This window comes from Trichomycterus rosablanca, chromosome 2 (assembly GCF_030014385.1).
Source record: "Trichomycterus rosablanca isolate fTriRos1 chromosome 2, fTriRos1.hap1, whole genome shotgun sequence".
In the NCBI taxonomy this organism is placed as follows: Eukaryota; Metazoa; Chordata; class Actinopteri; order Siluriformes; family Trichomycteridae; genus Trichomycterus; species Trichomycterus rosablanca.
Genome location: NC_085989.1, coordinates 45,288,778 through 45,308,271, shown reverse-complemented (window position 1 = coordinate 45,308,271; position 19,494 = coordinate 45,288,778). Strand labels below are relative to the sequence as shown.

The 19,494-nt window shown below is 39.9% G+C and overlaps 1 long non-coding RNA gene across 1 annotated transcript in view; it reads left to right on the top strand.

Moving 5' to 3' along the window:
- LOC134334151 (uncharacterized) overlaps window positions 1-16,278 on the top strand; it is a 59,473-nt gene extending 43,195 nt beyond the window's left edge. Inside the window, exons 3-4 of the long non-coding RNA XR_010015464.1 lie at window positions 15,269-15,454; window positions 15,636-16,278. This is a non-coding gene — a long non-coding RNA (uncharacterized LOC134334151). The remainder of the gene's footprint in view (window positions 1-15,268; window positions 15,455-15,635) is intronic.
- Window positions 16,279-19,494: the final 3,216 nt, after the last annotated feature.

Sequence of the window (19,494 nt, the reverse complement as noted above, 5' to 3'; positions counted from 1 at the left end):
GGATGACGTCCATGCAGACCGAGTTGATGCAGTGTGCGGCGTATGGTCTGAGCACTGACAGGCTGACCTCCCACGTCTTCAACCTCTGCAGCAATGCTGGCAGCACTCATGTGTCTATTTTTTAAAGCCAACCTCTGGATATGACACCGAACACGTGGACTCAACTTCTTTGGTCGACCCTGGCGAAGCCTGTTCCGAGTGGAACCTGTCCTGGAAAACCGCTGTATGACCTTGGCCACCATGCTGTAGCTCAGTTTCAGGGTGTTAGCAATCTTCTTATAGCCCAGGCCATCTTTGTGGAGAGCAACAATTCTATTTCTCACATCCTCAGAGGGTTCTTTGCCATGAGGTGCCATGTTGAATATCCAGTGGCCAGTATGAGAGAATTGTACCCAAAACACCAAATTTAACAGCCCTGCTCCCCATTCACACCTGGGACCTTGACACATGACACCAGGGAGGGACAACGACACATTTGGGCACAATTTGGACATGTTCACTGTGGGGTGTACTCACTTATGTTGCCAGCTATTTAGACATTAATGGCTGTATGTTGAGTTATTTTCAGAAGACAGTAAATCTACACTGCTATACAAGCTGTACACTGACTACTCTAAGTTATATCCAAGTTTCATGTCTATAGTGTTGTCCCATGAAAAGATATAATGAAATATTTGCAGAAATGTGAGGGGTGTACTCACTTTTGTGATACACTGTATATATATATATTATATAATATAATATAAAAACACTGAAATAAAAAGCTGATTCTTACAATTACTCAGAATCTCCAGCTGTAACACAAGTTTAAAAGTGAAACAGTGAGGAAAATCCAGCTAAACACAGATACATGTGGAGCTTTCAGAGTGATTCTGATGGTTATTCCACACAAATGCAGATTCGTCTCATATTCACACTTTGATGACGTTTTACCGCACAGCTCACGCCAAGCACTGAACAAAGCGACTGTTCATTGTTAATTTGAAATTAAATTAATTCTTTTTTTAAAAACAAACTGAACATTTTAAGTTTAAGGGAAACGTTGAGTTTAAGGGTACAAATTTCTCGATGCAGGGCGTTGAGTTTTAAAGATTTCGAGTTTAAAGGGACATTGAGTTACAAGGTACCACTATACACTAATCAGCCATAACATTAAAACCACCTCCTTGTTTCTACACTCACTGTCCATTTTATCAACTCCACTTACCATTTAGAAGCAATTTGTAGTTCTACAATTACTGACTGTAGTCCATCTGTTTCTCTACATACTTTTTTAACCTGCTTTCACTTTGTTCTTCAATGGTCAGAACCCGCACAAAACCACTACAGAGCAGGTATTATTTGGGTGGTGGATGATTCTCAGCACTGCAGTGACACTGACATGGTGGTGGTGTGTTAGTGTGTGTTGTGCTGGTATGAGTGGATCAGACACAGCAGTGCTCCTGGAGTTTTTAAATACCATGTCCACTCACTGTCCACTCTATTATACACTCCTTCCTAGTTGGTCCACCTTGTAGATGTAAAGTCAGAGACGATGGCTCATCTATTGCTGCTGTTTGAGTTGGTCATCTTCTAGACCTTCATCAGTGGTCACGAAACGCTGCCCACGGGGCGCTGTTGGCTGGATATATTTTTGGTTGGTGGACTATTGTCAGTCCAGCAGTGACAGTGAGGTGTTTAAAAACTCCATCAGCGCTGCTGTGTCTTGTCCACTCATACCCGCACAACACACAATAATAACCACCACCATGTCAGTGTCACTGCAGTGCTGAGAATGATCCACCACCCAAATAATACCTGCTCTGTAGTGGTTCTGTGGGGGTCCTGAGCATTGAAGAACAGAGTGAAAAAGGGCTAACAAAGCATGTAGAACTATTCTACTAATTGTAGAACTACAATGTGCTTCAATGTATGTGGTAAGTGGAGCTGATAACATGAACAGTGAGTGTAGAAACAAGGAGGTGGTTTTAATGTTATGGCTGATCAGTATATATATATAATAAAGTCAGAAGAAGGAAACTTACGGTAAGCTGCAAGATCGATGCAACAGTAGGAAAATAAAATGAGAAATGTCGATAAAATAGGCAACATAGGAGAATGAAAGGGAAGGGTAATGGGCAAAAAATAAAACAGAAAGGAGGCAAAAGTGCAAAGAAAATGAATAAAAATAAAATTGAGCAAAGTATTAAAGAGTAAAATGTAAAGAAATGAAGGAAAAAGGAAGTAAGGACAGAAAAGAACATGTTTGAAGGACTGAAGGACACATGAAGAACAGCAAAGATATACAGTTACATTATAAACATCTGAGAAAAAAGTAAGTATACATCTGTAAAATGATAAATCTAAAACACAATGGAGAGGGGAGGAAAGTATTCAGACGCCATAAATAATTAAGCTTTGTTAAGGTACTGAGTAGTAATCAGAAGGTCATTGATACAAGTCCCAGCACTATGAAGTTTGCAATAATAAGCTCTTAAGCAAGCGCCTCACCCCTCAATTGCTTAGATGAGCCACCTTGGATAAAAAGCATCAACAAAATGTCAAAAGTGGGTTGTTGCCATTTACAGCTTTTATAGTTTAATGTTGGCTCATAGCCTTTACCAAACTGTCTATAATTCCATGATGTTTGAGGGCCCTTCAGCTGAACTTTTTTTCAAATTACATTTTTAATCGCACCAGAGCTGGGATTTCGAATACAACATATCCGGCTGGGCTGGGCAGCCACATGAACAATGATTGGCTGTTGTTCAGGGTGAGATGAGCCGTTCCCCGTACACAAAGCTGATCCGCATATGAAGGTGAAAAGATGCAGTCGGTACTGCACACGTGTCGGAGGGGGCGTGTGTCATTGGTGAAGCTCCTCAGTCAGCAGTGGGGGGTTGTATCGGTGGAGGTGAAGCGTAACGCAATCAGGGTAATTGAATACGACTAGATTAGGGGAGAAAATTGGGGGAGAAATTCAGAGGAAAAACAGGGAGAAAAAAAATACATTTTTAATCCTATTTTTAATCTGATTTAGCTCAGTTTAACAAAAACCTTCAACTCACACTTTTGTTTTTGGCTGATAAGATGAAATTATCAACTGAAAGGTTGAGAGTTTGAATCTCAGCTCTGCCATGCAGCCACTGTTAGGCCCTTGAGCAAGGCCCTTAACTCTCTCAGCTCCAGGGGCGCCGTACAATGGCTGACCCTGCGCTCTGACCCCAGCATCTAAATAAGCTGGGTTTTGTGAAAAAGCTATTTTATTGGACTGTACATGTGTATCTGTTTATATGACAAATAAAGACATTCATTGTAGAGACATTCATACATTAGATGCTATGTAATGCTCCAGTGCTATTTACAGGGAGAAAGAGTGAGAGACAGATGCTTATGATGCTTCCACCACCATACTTCACTGTGAGTTTGGTGTTATTGGATCAAATTCTATCTTTCTATTTACAGTATAGCGTTCTATTTTTATTTATTTGACATTGTTGAGGTGAAGACAAAATAAAAGAATACTCTTGAACCCGGTATCTGTATCATGTTGGCTCGTACCCTGAACGTGACCGTCCTTTATTCTTTGATCTGACATTTTGGGTGGTGATGAGGCTCCGTGCTGTCCCGTCTTGCTTCGGCCTTTTTTTCTTAAACTCATCTGTCAACTGGATTTCTATTGAGTGCCTTTTTCTCCAACGGTCACACCTTTACTCCATCAGTCAACGCGCCTGAAAAAGTAAAAAAAAGTGAAATGACACGTTATGAATGAGCCTGTATTAGTCAGAGCTTATCCAAGAGGTGCTGGCACAATTTGGCTTAAAAAGCACACAAAGCCCAGAGAAGGAGTGAAAAAGAGATGGTGTTCTCAGCACTTAGAATTTAGTTCTGAGGATTTAGATTTTAATTCCTGAAAGTGGACGACGCATTGATGCAAAGCTTATAATGGCTTTGCTAATTCTGCAAAATGACATGTTGCGCCTACCGAGTGTTCCAAAACAGACATTATCACAAGCGTTTATTAAAGTCACGTTGGGAAATGCTGGGGCGAGGCGCTAATTGATGGCATCAAGCAATGAAGATTTCAAAACATCATGGTCCATTAGGAGAACCAGTCTCTTAAAATCTTTAATTGGTAAACCACTAAACATAGACATGTACATTCACCACTACTTTAATTTCAAGTCAATATGAGTGACTTGTGACAGAAGCCACACCAGCACTGTTAAAGATTCAACCCAATCACATGAGGCTTAACCAAGGCAAAACAATACTATGGCTGAAAAATGCAAGTGAGTATAAGGAGATTTCCAAAACCTTGAACATTCCTAGAAAGACCATTGAGAGTTTTTTCCAGAAGGCCAAAATTTAATTCAGAAGCCTCAGCAAACGAATTAGGACTGTAAAACTCTTCCAGGATGACCTGATGAAGGTCAAAACAAATGTAGAGGTGACCATTAAAATTTTTAGGCATGTAGCAGACGCTCTTATCCAGAGCAACGTACAGAAGAGCTTCCATAGTGAACATTACCTTACTCTAGTTTAAGTGGACAACAGTTCAAGAACACAAATCTGCTGTAAACCCTGTTGGAAGTTTTTTTTTTTTCTTTGCAAGAAATAAATAAGAGCATTAGTAAGTACATGTTAGTGCTTAGTAAGGTTTTTTTTTGGAGGAAGCTAATTTCACCACTTGGTTGCTATTACAGAGAAGAGCCTTGATGCTTGTCTTCCTTGAGTCCTGGGTGGAGGATCTAGGCGAGTGAGACTAGTGGCTCAGAGGTTGCGTGGTACAGAACGGGGTGTGATGAGTTCTCTAAGGTAGTTTGGAACTGGTCCATTTTCGTCTTTGTGCAGCTACAGGATGCCAGTGAAGAGAACACAGCAGTGGGTTGATGTGGCAGCTGTGGGGTAATGTGGCAGTGTTTAGGTTGGTTAATAACCAGGCGAGCAGCTGCATTGATCACAATACAATAACACATTGTCGAATCATCCAGCAAAAAAGAAAAATCAATTTGTCAAAATGCTCCTACTGAGGTTCCTTAATTCTGAGTGATAATCTGACTGAATAACAAAGGACCATCCGATGAAGGCAATCCGGATGAAGGACCGTAGCGGTGAAGGCAATCCCAGCATTCAGTGTGGCACAACTTTTCTCACAAAAATTACAAATATGGACGAATACGAGTTTTTTCAAATGAAAATGAATTCTCATGTATGTTTAATTTGTATAAAGGTGCACAAGTGTAATTTATTTGTAAATTCAGGCTCATCAGAGACAGTTTAACTGTTTTCGGTAGACGGAGGGAGACGTTAGCTGGCGTGCTAGCAGCTTGTGCCCATTGGTTTGAATGGCCTGAGGCTAACTGTGTTAGCTTAGTAAGCTAAAACTGCTGTGACGTAATAACTGTAATCTCTGTATAAGTAGTGCATCTAATTAATTTGCCTTATGAGCATCCAATTTCTGCCAGCAATCATCCTCTCACTAATGCTGGTCCCTGCTCCTGATTGGGGAGGACAAGGCTGCTCCACACCCCCTCTGACACGTGCACAGCAATCGAACATCTTATCACCTACACTTGACGAGTGCAGTGCAGTACAACACTGTGTACGGAGAGCCACACCCTCTACCGCACTCCTTTCCCATCTCCATGCAGGCGCCACCAACCAACCAGCAGAGGTCGTAATCGCACTAGTCTGAGAGAGAGTCCCCATCTGGCTTAGTCCCGCCCCTATCTGAACAACAGGCCAATCGTTGTTCACGTGGCCGCTCAGCCTCAGCCGGCAGGCAGAGCCGAGATTCGAGATCTCAGCTCTGGTGAACAGCGTGTGTTTTTACCACTGCACCACCTGAGCGGCGAGTTTGATGTCTTATTAGAATTCTCTCTATTGAGGCAGCTGGCAGCAGTTGGCAGCAAGGCAGCTCACTAGGTTTTCAGACAGACCCACTGAACCCTGGTGATAATTGGAACCTATAGCAAGACAGTGATTCCAAACACACTTCCAAGTCCCTTATTTAAGTTTTAAAACCTATCCATCACTGAATGGGAACTACAATATAGTAGCCATATATCAGGAAACTATTCTATACCACAGTTCTCTAGCGTTAAGTCCATATCTCAGTATCACGCAATCCTTTTTACATAAAGTCCCAGATGTAGAGTGAGTGTAGAGATTCTCTGATAAACATCCAAACCCTGTTTCTTAAGAAAGAACGGTGCTGATAAAACGTTTTCTGTTGTACTTGCAGTGGTGGGTCTTTATGACTGACAGTTATTAACAGATGTAAAAGATAACATCTGTAGGAAAGTGAAGTATAATTAGTGGAAATGCAGTGTGGTTGATTACCTACACTAATAAGTTGTTAAATATCGTTAATTAATTTTTTGTTCAGGAAACTCCTTATCTCGATGAGGTTTGCTGCGAACTCAAAGTGAAGATGGTAGAACTAGCTGGACTGGACGGCGGTATATCGCTCAGCATCACACCTAGTCATTCAAGAAAATGTACTCATTTACAGCATGTTTACGTTTGTATTAACGGCATTCAGCAGGCGCTTTTATCCAAAGCGACTTACAATTACGACCGAATCCATGCAAGCAATTGAGGGTTTTCAGACTTGCTCAGGGGTCCAACCAGTGGTGGCTCCTGCCAAATCTCTCAGGGGGGGCAATTGTTGCGATGATGGCCAAGGTGACCCGTTCAATGGGTAAATTAAAGCTTAAATAATTAACATTTTAAGTCATCTGTCAGTTTGCCCTCACAAATAACTTTGAACATGGAGAGAGACCAGCTTTACCATTAATTATAAAATTAAGTAAAGCCTTCACACTAACAATTTAATTCAGTCTTCATCAGATAGCATTTTATTTTAGGTGCAGCAGCTCCAGAATAAAGATTAACATCAGGGCTGATGTGCAATGAATAAAGAAGTACAATTAAACAATTGGGGAGATACAATAAGTGCAATCACAATTCACTATTTAAACATTACATTACTTACTTGTAATTTACTTGTAACTTATATGATTTTTCCCCCCTTTGTAGATACTTGCTTGATGTTTAAATTTGGTCTTGGTGGCCCTAAATCTTTAGTTGCTAAGAAGTTGCTCCGAACTGAGGTAATGGTAGTCATGATGACGAGATCGCTAGCTGCTCCAATTATCGCTACAAAAGGTTACGCGTGACGCAAGCACGTAAGTGCGAGCCCTCCCAGAACTCATTCAGATTGAATTGCAGTGACTACTGTTTGAAAAAAAAATAAAAGCCTTAATATGAGAGTCTATCCGAGGCGATTTTCAATCAGACTGAAATCGCCCAAAGGGGTGGTACTGTACGGAACACAACTCGATGCTGATTGGACTACAATATTCAGAGGCAAGACAGACTTTCCAGAACAGTCAAAGCTAGTTTAACACTGGTTGAATGTGATAGAAAAATTTCTTCCCTTTCACCCTTTGGTGGTGCGTCGCCCGATCGCCCTAAGGAACAAGCCGTCCATGGGTCCATGTAACAAAGCTAATGTTGTTTCAAGGGTTATATGGACTGTAATGTACAAACACCACAATTAGTTACTCATTAAATAATTTACTGATTATTTAATTGAAGGGGAATAAGGGTAAAACGTGGGATAAATGTTTGTAGGGTTAGTAGTGTTTATTTTTAACCAAAAGGTTTGGTTCAAGTAAGTTTACTTACAGGTTTGCACCAGGCATGCAGGCAGCTGTGCTGGGAGTCAAAGGACCCGAGCACTGATGGTTGATGGGATTTGAAGTCCTTGGACTGCACCATTTTGGGAATAGACTATTTTGTAACTATGGGGGAAGGTTTTTTTTTTTATCCTTTGTTTGGTGTTCTTATATAATTGTGATTGTGACACTGTCTCAATGTAATTAATAGAAACTGATGTAACGGTATAATTATACCATGTCTTTGTCATAGACCAATGACTTTTTGAAGTTTGATAGAACTTAGGAAATGCTGTTACCTGTAGTTGGTTTGGTCCAATCGCTCATGAGTATTTAAGGGAACATCTTTCAATCTTGCAACGCCAATGTTGCAGAGTCTTAGCCACGGCCAAGCTGGCTTGACTGTGGACAGTATTGGTTGTGTTCCACTGTTCCTAAACTTTTCACATTAATTTCTTTATTTTGCTCACCTACTTTGTGTTCCCCATCCTTAGTTTGTCTATTCACTGTTTGTCTGTGCTTTGCTGTATCATACAATCATTTTCTTATTGCTGATAAGAAAAGCAGGAAATTGCTGATCATTTCCTGCAATTTGTACCCATTCTTGAAAGTGTTTGATTACACTGAGATTAAGTTGGTCACGTTACGGGAGTTTTAGCACTTCCGTGGTGCTTCTGTTCTCCTGTACGGTTCTCCTGGCAGTTCTGTTCTTCATGGCCTGAGCTGCCTCAGAGCCTCCTGGACGAGTCAGTGTATCTGTGTCCATCCAGCCTGGTGCTCCAGTCAGCAGTTCATGTAAGGGGGCTGCAGGCTGGTGGCTCATGGACATGCAGATCTTGCTTAGCATGCCAACATCTGGCATTAAGAAGAGCAGCAAACCCATACTGGTATGACAATAATGTCAGCTGTAATTTGACTCAAACCTTTTTATTATTGTGCTCTGAGTATTTGTAATTCTGGTAAAGAAAAAGTGGCTTTGAGTTTAAGAAAAGAAAATTATTACTATTATTATTATTGATATTGTTTGTTTTTGTTGGTATTATTATTATTATTATTGTTATTATTATTATTATTGTTATTATTATTATTATTATTACTATCGTTATTATTATTATTTATTATTATTATTACTATTGTTATTATTATTATTATTTATTATTATTATTAATATCATTATCATTTTCATTGTTATTATTGTTATTGTTATTATTTATTATTATTATTATTACTATTATTATTATTATAATTATTATCATTATCATTTTCATTGTTATTATTTTTATTATTATTATTATTATTATTATTATTGTTATTATTATTGTAATTATTATTATTATTGTTGTTATTATTATTTTTTTATTATTGTTATTGTTATTATTATCATCATTTTCATTGTTATTATTATTATTTTAGTAGTAGTAGTATATTACTATTATTATTATCATTATTATTATTAATATTGTTATATTATTGTTGTTTTGTTGATGGTGTTATTGTTATTATTATTATTTATTTATTTATTTTTGATAATGTTATTATAAATCATGTCATGGTATCCTCTCTCCTACATTGCACTGTCATTGTAAGCATACACATTCACTGCTGTGTACCAGTCCACCGCCCACAGTCAAACAAGCTTTACATTTCTTTTTGACTTAGAGGCTACAACCCTAAAAAAACAACTCTCTGGTGGATTGGCTTGTCCATGCTGGCAACTTCATCTTCATGTTTTCATTTAGCTTCGCTCTTTTTATGTTTAGGTAGAATAGTTAGTCAGACAACCCTGTTGTTTATTTATGTAGCCACACATCATGATGATCCCAACACTATACTTTACTGTACTTTACTTTACTGAGTAATACCTGTAACTCCTCTGTCCCCAAAAATGAATGATTGCTGAGGAGTTCTAGTTATGTTAAGGTTAATAATTGTTCTATTAGACATGCGTCTCTGTGTCACTGTATAAAATAAATTCTGTTTTTAATGGCAAGGTTTTATTGTACATCAAGCTGAGGTACGATGACTAAAAAAATAACAGTATTTATAAATGCAACAGAAAACGCAGGGTAAAAATACCAAAAATGATTGTACTTTCTAACCCATCCTCCATAATGAATTAGTTTCTTCAGTTTCTTCTGCGGTGATGAGGCAGCGAGCTCTGCAGCGAGCACCAACGTCGAGACTAAACCACAAGTGTGTGTGTGTGTGTGTGTGTGTGTGTTGTGGCTGAGATTGAGAAAGAAGAAGAGAGTGATTGTATGGGTGTGTGATGCAACCTGGTAGATGATTCTGAGAGTGTAATAAATCATCTACCAGGTTGATGAAAAACTGAGTTGCTCTCTGAGATTCTATAGACACTGATACCATAAAACTATAATTTGATGAAGTTTTAATGCACCGTTACCAACGTGTCTAACCTTACAGCTGTAAATAGCCTGGTGGTTAAGGTACTAGACTAGTAATCAGAAGGTTGCTGGTTCAAACCCCATTACTGCCAGGTTGCTACTGTTGGGCCCTTGAGCAAGTCCCTTAACCTTTAATTGCTTAGACTGTATATTGTAAAACACCTTGGATAAAAGCGTCTGCTAAATGCTGTAAATGTAGAATACTGTGAATAAATGGGTACACATCACAAATTCCCACAGACATTCTTGTGAGAAGCCTTTTTCAGAAGAGTGGTTGTAGCTAAAAACATCACATAGAGGTTACTATATTTTAATACTATTTGTTTTTTTAAATGGGACGTCCAAAAGCTCATGTTCATGTGTCCGAATACTTTTGGTCATACAGTGTATATGTTGTTTCCATAATGCGTTCCGAACCTCTGAACCCCTGTGCATGATAAAAAAATTACACAGTCTATTTAGCGGTCATTAGCGCTGTACTCCAGACTGTGGAATTAGCCTGAAGACTAATTCTTCTGAAGGCTTTGTAAGTGCTCTGTTTAAGGACTTCATTCTTTTGAAGTAATTGCTATGCTAAACGTAAACCACAGAATGCTAACACACCTCAGAACGATGTAGTTATGGGTAGGGCTATACATTAACACAAAAGGGTGACAAATTAAAGAAAAAACAACATAAAGAACCTCTGAAAGAACTTGAGCCACTTCATTACGCTTTAGAATAAATGTTTGTACACTGCAGTCAAACACGAGGGTCTGAAATCCACCATGAGTTCCCATAAACGTGGACCTGGGTTAAGATTGACATTTTCTGCATTTAGCAGACGCTTTTATCCAAAGCGACTTACAGTATACAGGTTAAAGGCCTTTCTCAGGGGCCCAACAGTGGTAACCTGGCAGTGGTGGGGTTTGAACCAGCAACCTTCTGCTTACTAGTCCAGTACCTTAACCACTAGGCTACAACTGCCAAATATAAGATATAGGTAGAATCGTGAAGCTCCCACCTTATTTTGATATTCGTCAAGAATTTAGTGGTAAACGTTATTTAATAGGAGCGTTTAAATATTAAGTGACCCTTTTATCAAAGAGGACAAGTAGATCCAGAATTTCGCAGAATACCCACCACACAGAGTCTACAAACCTTATCTTTGTAGGGTTTGAACATTCAGACATGCACTCTTTTTCTGTAAGCATATTCCTGACTTGCTTTCAGTGTTCCCGGGATAAGCTTCTGACCCCAAACAATCCTGATCAAGAAAAACAGGTTACTATTTTTCATTTCATTTTCATCAACCATTTCATTCTGGACTGTGAAACACTAGGTGCAAGGCACGACTATCTTGGACAGGGTGCCAAACAAGTGCAGGGTTCGATCAGTAACCCCCCTTTCCCCTCCAAGACACAGCCAATCATGTCTGTCGATATGGCTGGTTGATAGCATTGCTGAGATTCAAACTGACATTTTGAACTCAGAGCTGACGTTTCGAACTTTGCTACTAGCTGGCCGGGCGCCTATACGCTTCCTGGAGAGGATTCCTCATAAATGCTGCAATTAAAGCATCAGCTAGTTGATTGATGGCATCTGCACAATGAGACTGGGGATAACATTAGCCATAACATTAAAACCACCTCCTTATTTCTACTCACTGTCCATTTTATCAGCTCCACTTACCATAGTTCTACAATTACTGACTGTAGACCATATGTTTCTCTGCATGCTTTGTTAGCCCCCTTTCATGCTGTTCTTCAATGGACAGGACCCCCACAGAGCAGGTATTAATTGGGTGATGGATCATTCTCAGCACTGCAGTGACACTGACATGGTGGTGGTGTGTTAGTGTGTGTTATGCTGGTATGAGTGGATCAGACACAGCAGCGCTGCTGGAGTTTTTAAACACCTCACGGTCACTGCTGGACTGAGAATAGTCCACCAACCAAAAATATCCAGCCAACAGAGCCCCATGGGCAGCGTCCTGTGACCACTGATGAAGGTCTCAAAGATGACCAACTCAAACAGCAGCAATAGATGAGCGATCATCTCTGACTTTACATCTACAAGGTGGACTAACTAGGTAGGAGTGTCTAATAGAGTGGACACGGTATCAGAATCAGAATCAGATTTATTGGCCAATTATATGGATACACACAAGGAATTTGTTTCCGGCTGATGGTATCTCTCTAGTAATAATACAGTGTACAAGCAATGTATACATTAAACATTAAACACAAAAACACAAAATTATACAAACTATAAGATTATATACACGCAATATACAGATATGTAATTTAGCAGCATCTGAAATATTTACAAAACAGTAAAGTGCACAACATGTAGGATGAGTACTACAGTGTAGTCAATTAGCAGCAGATGAATATTGTTACGCTTAGGTCTGTATTATCAGTCATTTATTTATTTAGGAGGGAGATCGCCTGTGGGAAGAAACTGCTTTTGAATCTGGTGGTTTTAATGTGGATGGATCTATAGCGCCAGGGTGTGAGGAGTCAGTGATAATTTTCTCTGCCTGTTTCTTGGTTCTTGAAGTATACAAGTCCTGGAGAGAGGGCAGAGGAGCACCAATGATTTTTTTAGCTGACTTCACCTGTCGCTGCAGTCTGTTCCTGTGTTGTGTTGTGGCTGCACCAAACCAGACTGTGATAGAAGTGCACAGAACTGATTCGATGGCCGCAGTGTAGAACTATCTTAGCAGCTCCTGTGGCAGACCCAGCTTTCGCATTTTTCACAGAAAGAACATTCTCTGTTGGGTTTTCTTGATGGTGGAGTTGATGTTATACTCCCACTTCAGGTCCTGGGAAATGATAGTGCCCAAAAACTTGAAGGACTCCACAGTTGAAACAGGACTGCCTAAAATTGTGAGTGGGAGCCGTGCTAGTGTTTAAAAACTCCAGCAGCGCTGCTGTGTCTGATCCACTCATACCAGCACAACACACACTAACACACAACCACCATGTCGGTGTCACTGCAGTGCTGAGGATGATCCACCATCTAAATAATACCTGCTATGTGGTGGTCCTGTGGGGGTCCTGACCATTGAAGAACAGGGTGAAAGCAGGCTAAAAAAGTAAAGTAGTACACCCCTCACATTTCTGCAAATATTTTATTATATCTTTTCATGGGACAACACTATAGACATAAAACTTGGATATAAGTTAGAGTAGTCAGTGTACAGCTTGTATAGCAGTGTAGATTTACTGTCTTCTGAAAATAACTCAACACACAGCCATTAATGTCTAAATGGCTGGCAACATAAGTGAGTACACCCCACAGTGAACATGTCCAAATTGTGCCAAAAGTGTCAATATTTTGTGTGACCACCATTATTATCCAGCACTGCCTTAACCCTCCTGGGCATGGAATTCACCAGAGCTGCACAGGTTGCTACTGGAATCCTCTTCCACTCCTCCATGATGACATCACGGAGCTGGTGGATGTTAGACACCTTGAACTCCTCCACCTTCCACTTGAGGATGCGCCACAGGTGCTCAATTGGGTTTAGTCCATCACCTTTACCTTCAGCTTCCTCAGCAAGGCAGTTGTCATCTTGGAGGTTGTGTTTGGGGTCGTTATCCTGTTGGAAAACTGCCATGAGGCCCAGTTTTCGAAGGGAGGGGATCATGCTCTGTTTCAGAATGTCACAGTACATGTTGGAATTCATGTTTCCCTCAATGAACTGCAGCTCCCCAGTGCCAGCAACACTCATGCAGCCCAAGACCATGATGCTACCACCACCATGCTTGACTGTAGGCAAGATACAGTTGTCTTGGTACTTCTCACCAGGGCGCCGCCACACATGCTGGACACCATCTGAGCCAAACAAGTTTATCTTGGTCTCGTCAGACCACAGGGCATTCCAGTAATCCATGTTCTTGGACTGCTTGTTTTCAGCAAACTGTTTGCGGGCTTTCTTGTGCGTCAGCTTCCTTCTGGGATGACGACCATGCAGACCGAGTTGATGCAGTGTGCGGCGTATGGTCTGAGCACTGACAGGCTGACCTCCCACGTCTTCAACCTCTGCAGCAATGCTGGCAGCACTCATGTGTCTATTTTTTAAAGCTAACCTCTGGATATGACGCCGAACACGTGGACTCAACTTTTTTGGTCGACCCTGGCGAAGCCTGTTCCGAGTGGAACCTGTCCTGGAAAACCGCTGTATGACCTTGGCCACCATACTGTAGCTCAGTTTCAGGGTGTTAGCAATCTTCTTATAGCCCAGGCCATCTTTGTGGAGAGCAACAATTCTATTTCTCACATCCTCAGAGAGTTCTTTGCCATGAGGTGCCATGTTGAATATCCAGTGGCCAGTATGAGAGAATTGTACCCAAAACACCAAATTTAACAGCCCTGCTCCCCATTTACACCTGGGACCTTGACACATGACACCAGGGAGGGACAACGACGCATTTGGGCACAATTTGGACATGTTCACTGTGGGGTGTACTCACTTATGTTGCCAGCCATTTAGACATTAATGGCTGTGTGTTGAGTTATTTTCAGAAGACAGTAAATCTACACTGCTATACAAGCTGTACACTGACTACTCTAAGTTATATCCAAGTTTCATGTCTATAGTGTTGTCCCATGAAAAGATATAATAAAATATTTGCATAAATGTGAGGGGTGTACTCACTTTTGTGATACACTGTATATATAATATATATATATATATATATATATATATATATATATAGTATATATACAAACAGAATACAGATTCAGACCCAGATCAGACACATGTCTGTATTTTATTGATTTCTGCATAGTTCTTTTTCTGTGACTGAATGACTTTAACACATCTCCATAAATAAATAAACAAACAAGAATTTGACTTTTTCTATGTGTTTATTGTAGTTTTCTTTAGGAATATGACAAAGTCTGTTAGTCCAAAGATAAACAATCGTTTTACTTTATGCCGTGGCCTCCTAATTCCTAATACAGCTTATGACTATTTTGTGCTTCTTAAAATGAAGCTAGCTTGACTGCACCCATTATAAAATATATGGAACAGTGGTATCTGAGGTCGATCATAAAGATAATCTAAACTTTCACCTAATGCTAAAAGCAAATAACTGTCAAAAACAGGTCTGCCAGAAATAAAAGAACATGTAAATGGGTGAGAAAAACATACAACGTGACAGCTTCATGAATATGTGTGTGTGTGTGTGTGTGTGTGTGTGTGTGTAGGTGTGTGTGTGTGTGGCTGTAGGCGAAGGCGCTGTTGATGTGCGCTGTAACACGCACCATGTTACCTGAGGGAGGATTTGTTTAAACGTGTTGAAGAGATATAAACACCATGAAATCCACAGATCCTGCATTATGTGGCCAAAATATGTGGACACCCCTTCTAATCAGCATGTGTTTACCTAACAGGTACAATATTAATCATATGTAATAGTCTACTCTACACTGTATGGACAAAAGTATTGGGACACCCCTGCTAATTATTGAAATGATGAGTTTCAGCCACAACAATTGCTAACAGTTATATAAAGGAAATGATATGCTTTCAACTTTGCAGCAATAATTTAGGGAAGACCATTTTCTGTTCCAGCACAAAGCAAGCTCTATAAAGACATGAAGAAAAGCTTGATTTAAAGAAACTCCAGTGTCCTACACAGAGTCCTGACCTCAGCCCCACTCAACAGCTCTGGAATGAACTGGAACATCAACTGAAACTTTCCTGACCACTGCTAGGGCAGTTGTTGCCTAGCGGTTAAGGTACTAGACTAGTAATCAAAAGGTCTCTGGTTCAAGCCTCACCACTGCCAGGTTGCTGCTGTTAAGCCCTTGAGCAAGGCCCTTGACCCTCAATTGCTTGGACTGTATACTGTTAATCACATTGGATAATAGCGTCTGCTAAATGTTGTAAATGTACAATACTGTGACTAAATGGGCACAAATTCCCACAGACAGCCTTCTCAGAAGGGTGGTTGTAGCTTTTTATTTTGGATTAAAGCGTCTCTTAAATGACAAAAATGTAAATGTAAAATAAGTGCCCAGCTATACAAATGCTCTTTTGTACCACTTAATGGACACACATTCCCATAGACATACTTCCCATAGTCTCATGAGAGGCCTTCTTAGAAGACTGGCTGTTATTCTAGACAAAAAGATCACATAGAGGTTACTCTATTTTAATAGCGTTTGTTTTTGAAATGGGACGTCCAACAAGCTCATGGTCAGGTGTCCAAATACTTTTGGTCATATAGTGAATCTGAATAAAGCAATAATTTAGTGCTATACTGAGTGCTGCAGTTTTATATCTTACATAAAACTCATTTGCATTTACAACAGTGGATATTGCTCATTAGATCTGATGCCAACACAAAGCAGAACATCTGCAGTAAAGAACATACCAAATAAACATATAAATATGTACACCGATCAGCCATAACATTAAAACCACCTCCTTGTTTCTACACTCACTGTCCATTTTATCATCTTCACTTACCATATAGAAGCACTTTGTAGTTCTACAATTACTGACTGTAGTCCATCTGTTTCTCTACATACTTTTTTAGCCTGCTTCCACCCTATTCTTCAATGGTCAGGACTCCCACAGAACCACCACAGAGCAGGTATTATTTGGGTGGTGGATGATTCTCAGAACTGCAGTGACACTGACATGGTGGTGGTGTGTTAGTGTGTGTTGTGCTGGTATGTGTGGATCAGACACAGCAGCGCTGCTGGAGTTTTTAAATACCGTGTCCACTCACTGTCCACTCTATTAGACACTCCTACCTAGTTGGTCCACCTTGTAGATGTAAAGTCAGAGACGATCGCTCATCTATTGCTGCTGTTTGAGTTGGTCATCTTCTAGACCTTCATCAGTGGTCCATCAGCATTGCTGTGTCTGATCCACTCATATCAGCACAACACACACTAACACACCACCACCATGCCAGTGTCACTGCAGTGCTGAGAATGATCCACCACCCAAATAATACCTGCTCTGTAGTGGTCCTGTGGGAGTCCTGACCATTAAAGAAGAGCATGAAAGGGGGCTAATAAAGCATGCAGAGAAACTACAGTCAGTAATTGTAGAACTACAACGTGCTTCTATATGGTAAGTGGAGCTGATAAAATGGACAGTAAGTGTAGAAACAAGGAGGTAGTTTTAATCTTATGGCTGATCTGTGTATAAAGAGAAAACATGAAAAAAATCCATACCTCTTTTGCATTTTGTCTTCATTGCTATTCAAACTGTTCCACCTTAAGAAGCATATTACATATTTACTATTTTTCATTTGTTTTTCTCTGGTATAGTTTCATCATGCACATTTTCCAAATTCTAATAAAAAAGGGTGGATGGAAAACCCCGTGACCATCTCTTTCCATTTCTTTATCTTTGCTTCTCATTCTTCTGATCCTCCCTCATGAACAGATCAAACCCTGTAGTGGTGGATTAGTCTTCATAGGTCACTTTATCCCAGGTACGACTCTGTTTTTCCTCACCCTCGTTTCCTGTAGTGGATTCATTCTCCCAGAATCTCCCAGTCTGAGCGTGTGGGAACAATGGTGTGTATTAGTTTACTTAGTGCACTTCAGAGACTCTGGGTTTATCCTTTTATAATCTCAGCTTGAGTAACAGTGTGAAGAAACTCTCCACTGATCACATGATCAGTATTATGGACACTTTCTGTTCTGACAGGAGTGGTCTGTTTCAGGATACTAATGTGATATGGGCTATAGTGCTTCAGGATATCAGTAAAATATATTGGAGCTAAGTCATTAAAGCTTTTAACATTAGCATATGAATCATAAGCAGTGAAATTGCAGGGAAGCCACAGTAAGCAACACATCAAAACTTTTATCATAAAGCTATAAGCAAAAGTACTAGTTCCTCAGTTTCATGTAGGAATAACGTCAAATTTTTTGCTACATTTCTCAAATATTCACATGCAGATACAGACATGGATTTAAAAAATCACAAAGCAACATCAGCAGCATCAGGTCCTTAACTCCAGCTTTTGGTTTTCCAGAAAATAATCATCAAGACCTGGGAAAAGGAGCAGAGACGATGATTTACGGTATCCTAATCAATCCAGTGTCTGTGTCTGCCAAGTGAATAAGAAAATCACTGAGATCAGCACATCAGGCTTGAGGCTGAAATTACTCAGCGTCTTCTAGTGTTTTATGATTATAAAGTCACCCTTTTTTTAAAGGGAAACTCACATGGCATTAACTGCCGAGGCTCGAAAGTATAAATCTTAATCTGCATCAACTTGAATGGCAACTGCAAAGAAGTGCTTGTTACTAAAGTCTGTGGTTGTGATCTCATCTTCAACCTATCAAATTTCATGATTTCTGCCTGTTGTATGAAAACAATCATTTATTTGATGATTCATTTTAATCCAAAATGCCATACAGTGAGCTTCAATCCCAACAGACCAGTTTAGCTTATGGGTCAGTTTCCCATTCACTAAATATTTTCGAAATGTGGAAATATAACCATTTGTTTCCTAACACAATAAATATATACAAAGGTTCTTCAAAAAGTTTTCGCACTTTAACTCTATTTATTAAGCATGTCAAAAACAAATGACATCAATTTTCTTTACAGTCGCCTTCCAATGCATTTTCCCAGCGTCGTACCAACTATTCAATGCCATCAGCAAAAAATGTTTTTGGTCGAGCTCATAGCCACTGATGCACCGCTGTTCACATCATCATCACATGAAAACCTTCTTCTTCTTAAAGCTTCTTTGAGCGTCCAAAAAGGTGGAAATCAGATGGCGCTACATCCGGACTATAAGCTCTCTCAGTCTCTCAGACACGACTGATTACTACTCCTCCCACCCTCACCGCTTCTAACCAAAATATAAAAGTGTAGAAACTGTTTGAAGATCCCTCGTACTACAGATTAAAGCAATAAGCCACGAGAGGCCGTGCATTACTGTGATTTTAGCACGGGGATGACGTTTTTGGCACGACGCGAAGCGGAGTGCCTAAAACTTCTTTCCCCGTGCTAAAATCATAACAGTAATGCACGGTCTCGAGTGGCTTATTGCTTTAATCTGTAGTACAAACCCCATCCCCGCGACCCAAACTGGATAAGCGTTTAAGAAAGTGTGTGAGTTGATTAATGAAACATCAATCAACTATGAATAAGGTGCACTTTATCCTGATGATGATCCCTTTTACCAGAGGGTTATATTCTAAATGCTTCTAAAATGATTTAAAAGTGGTTTTATTAACACATGGGTGTTTATATTCTGTTTTCTCCATAGTCACCAGAATTAAAGATGATGAAACATCTAAAGGAAGTTCTGGAGCTTGGACTACAGAGTATATCATAAACTCTATTGCTCAAAGAAATTGAAAAATCTCTTCCTAAAGGAGTTACAACATTTCACAAACCATTTAGGACTTGTAAAAGTGAAAACCCTGATTGTGGCAATAAAAGGTCC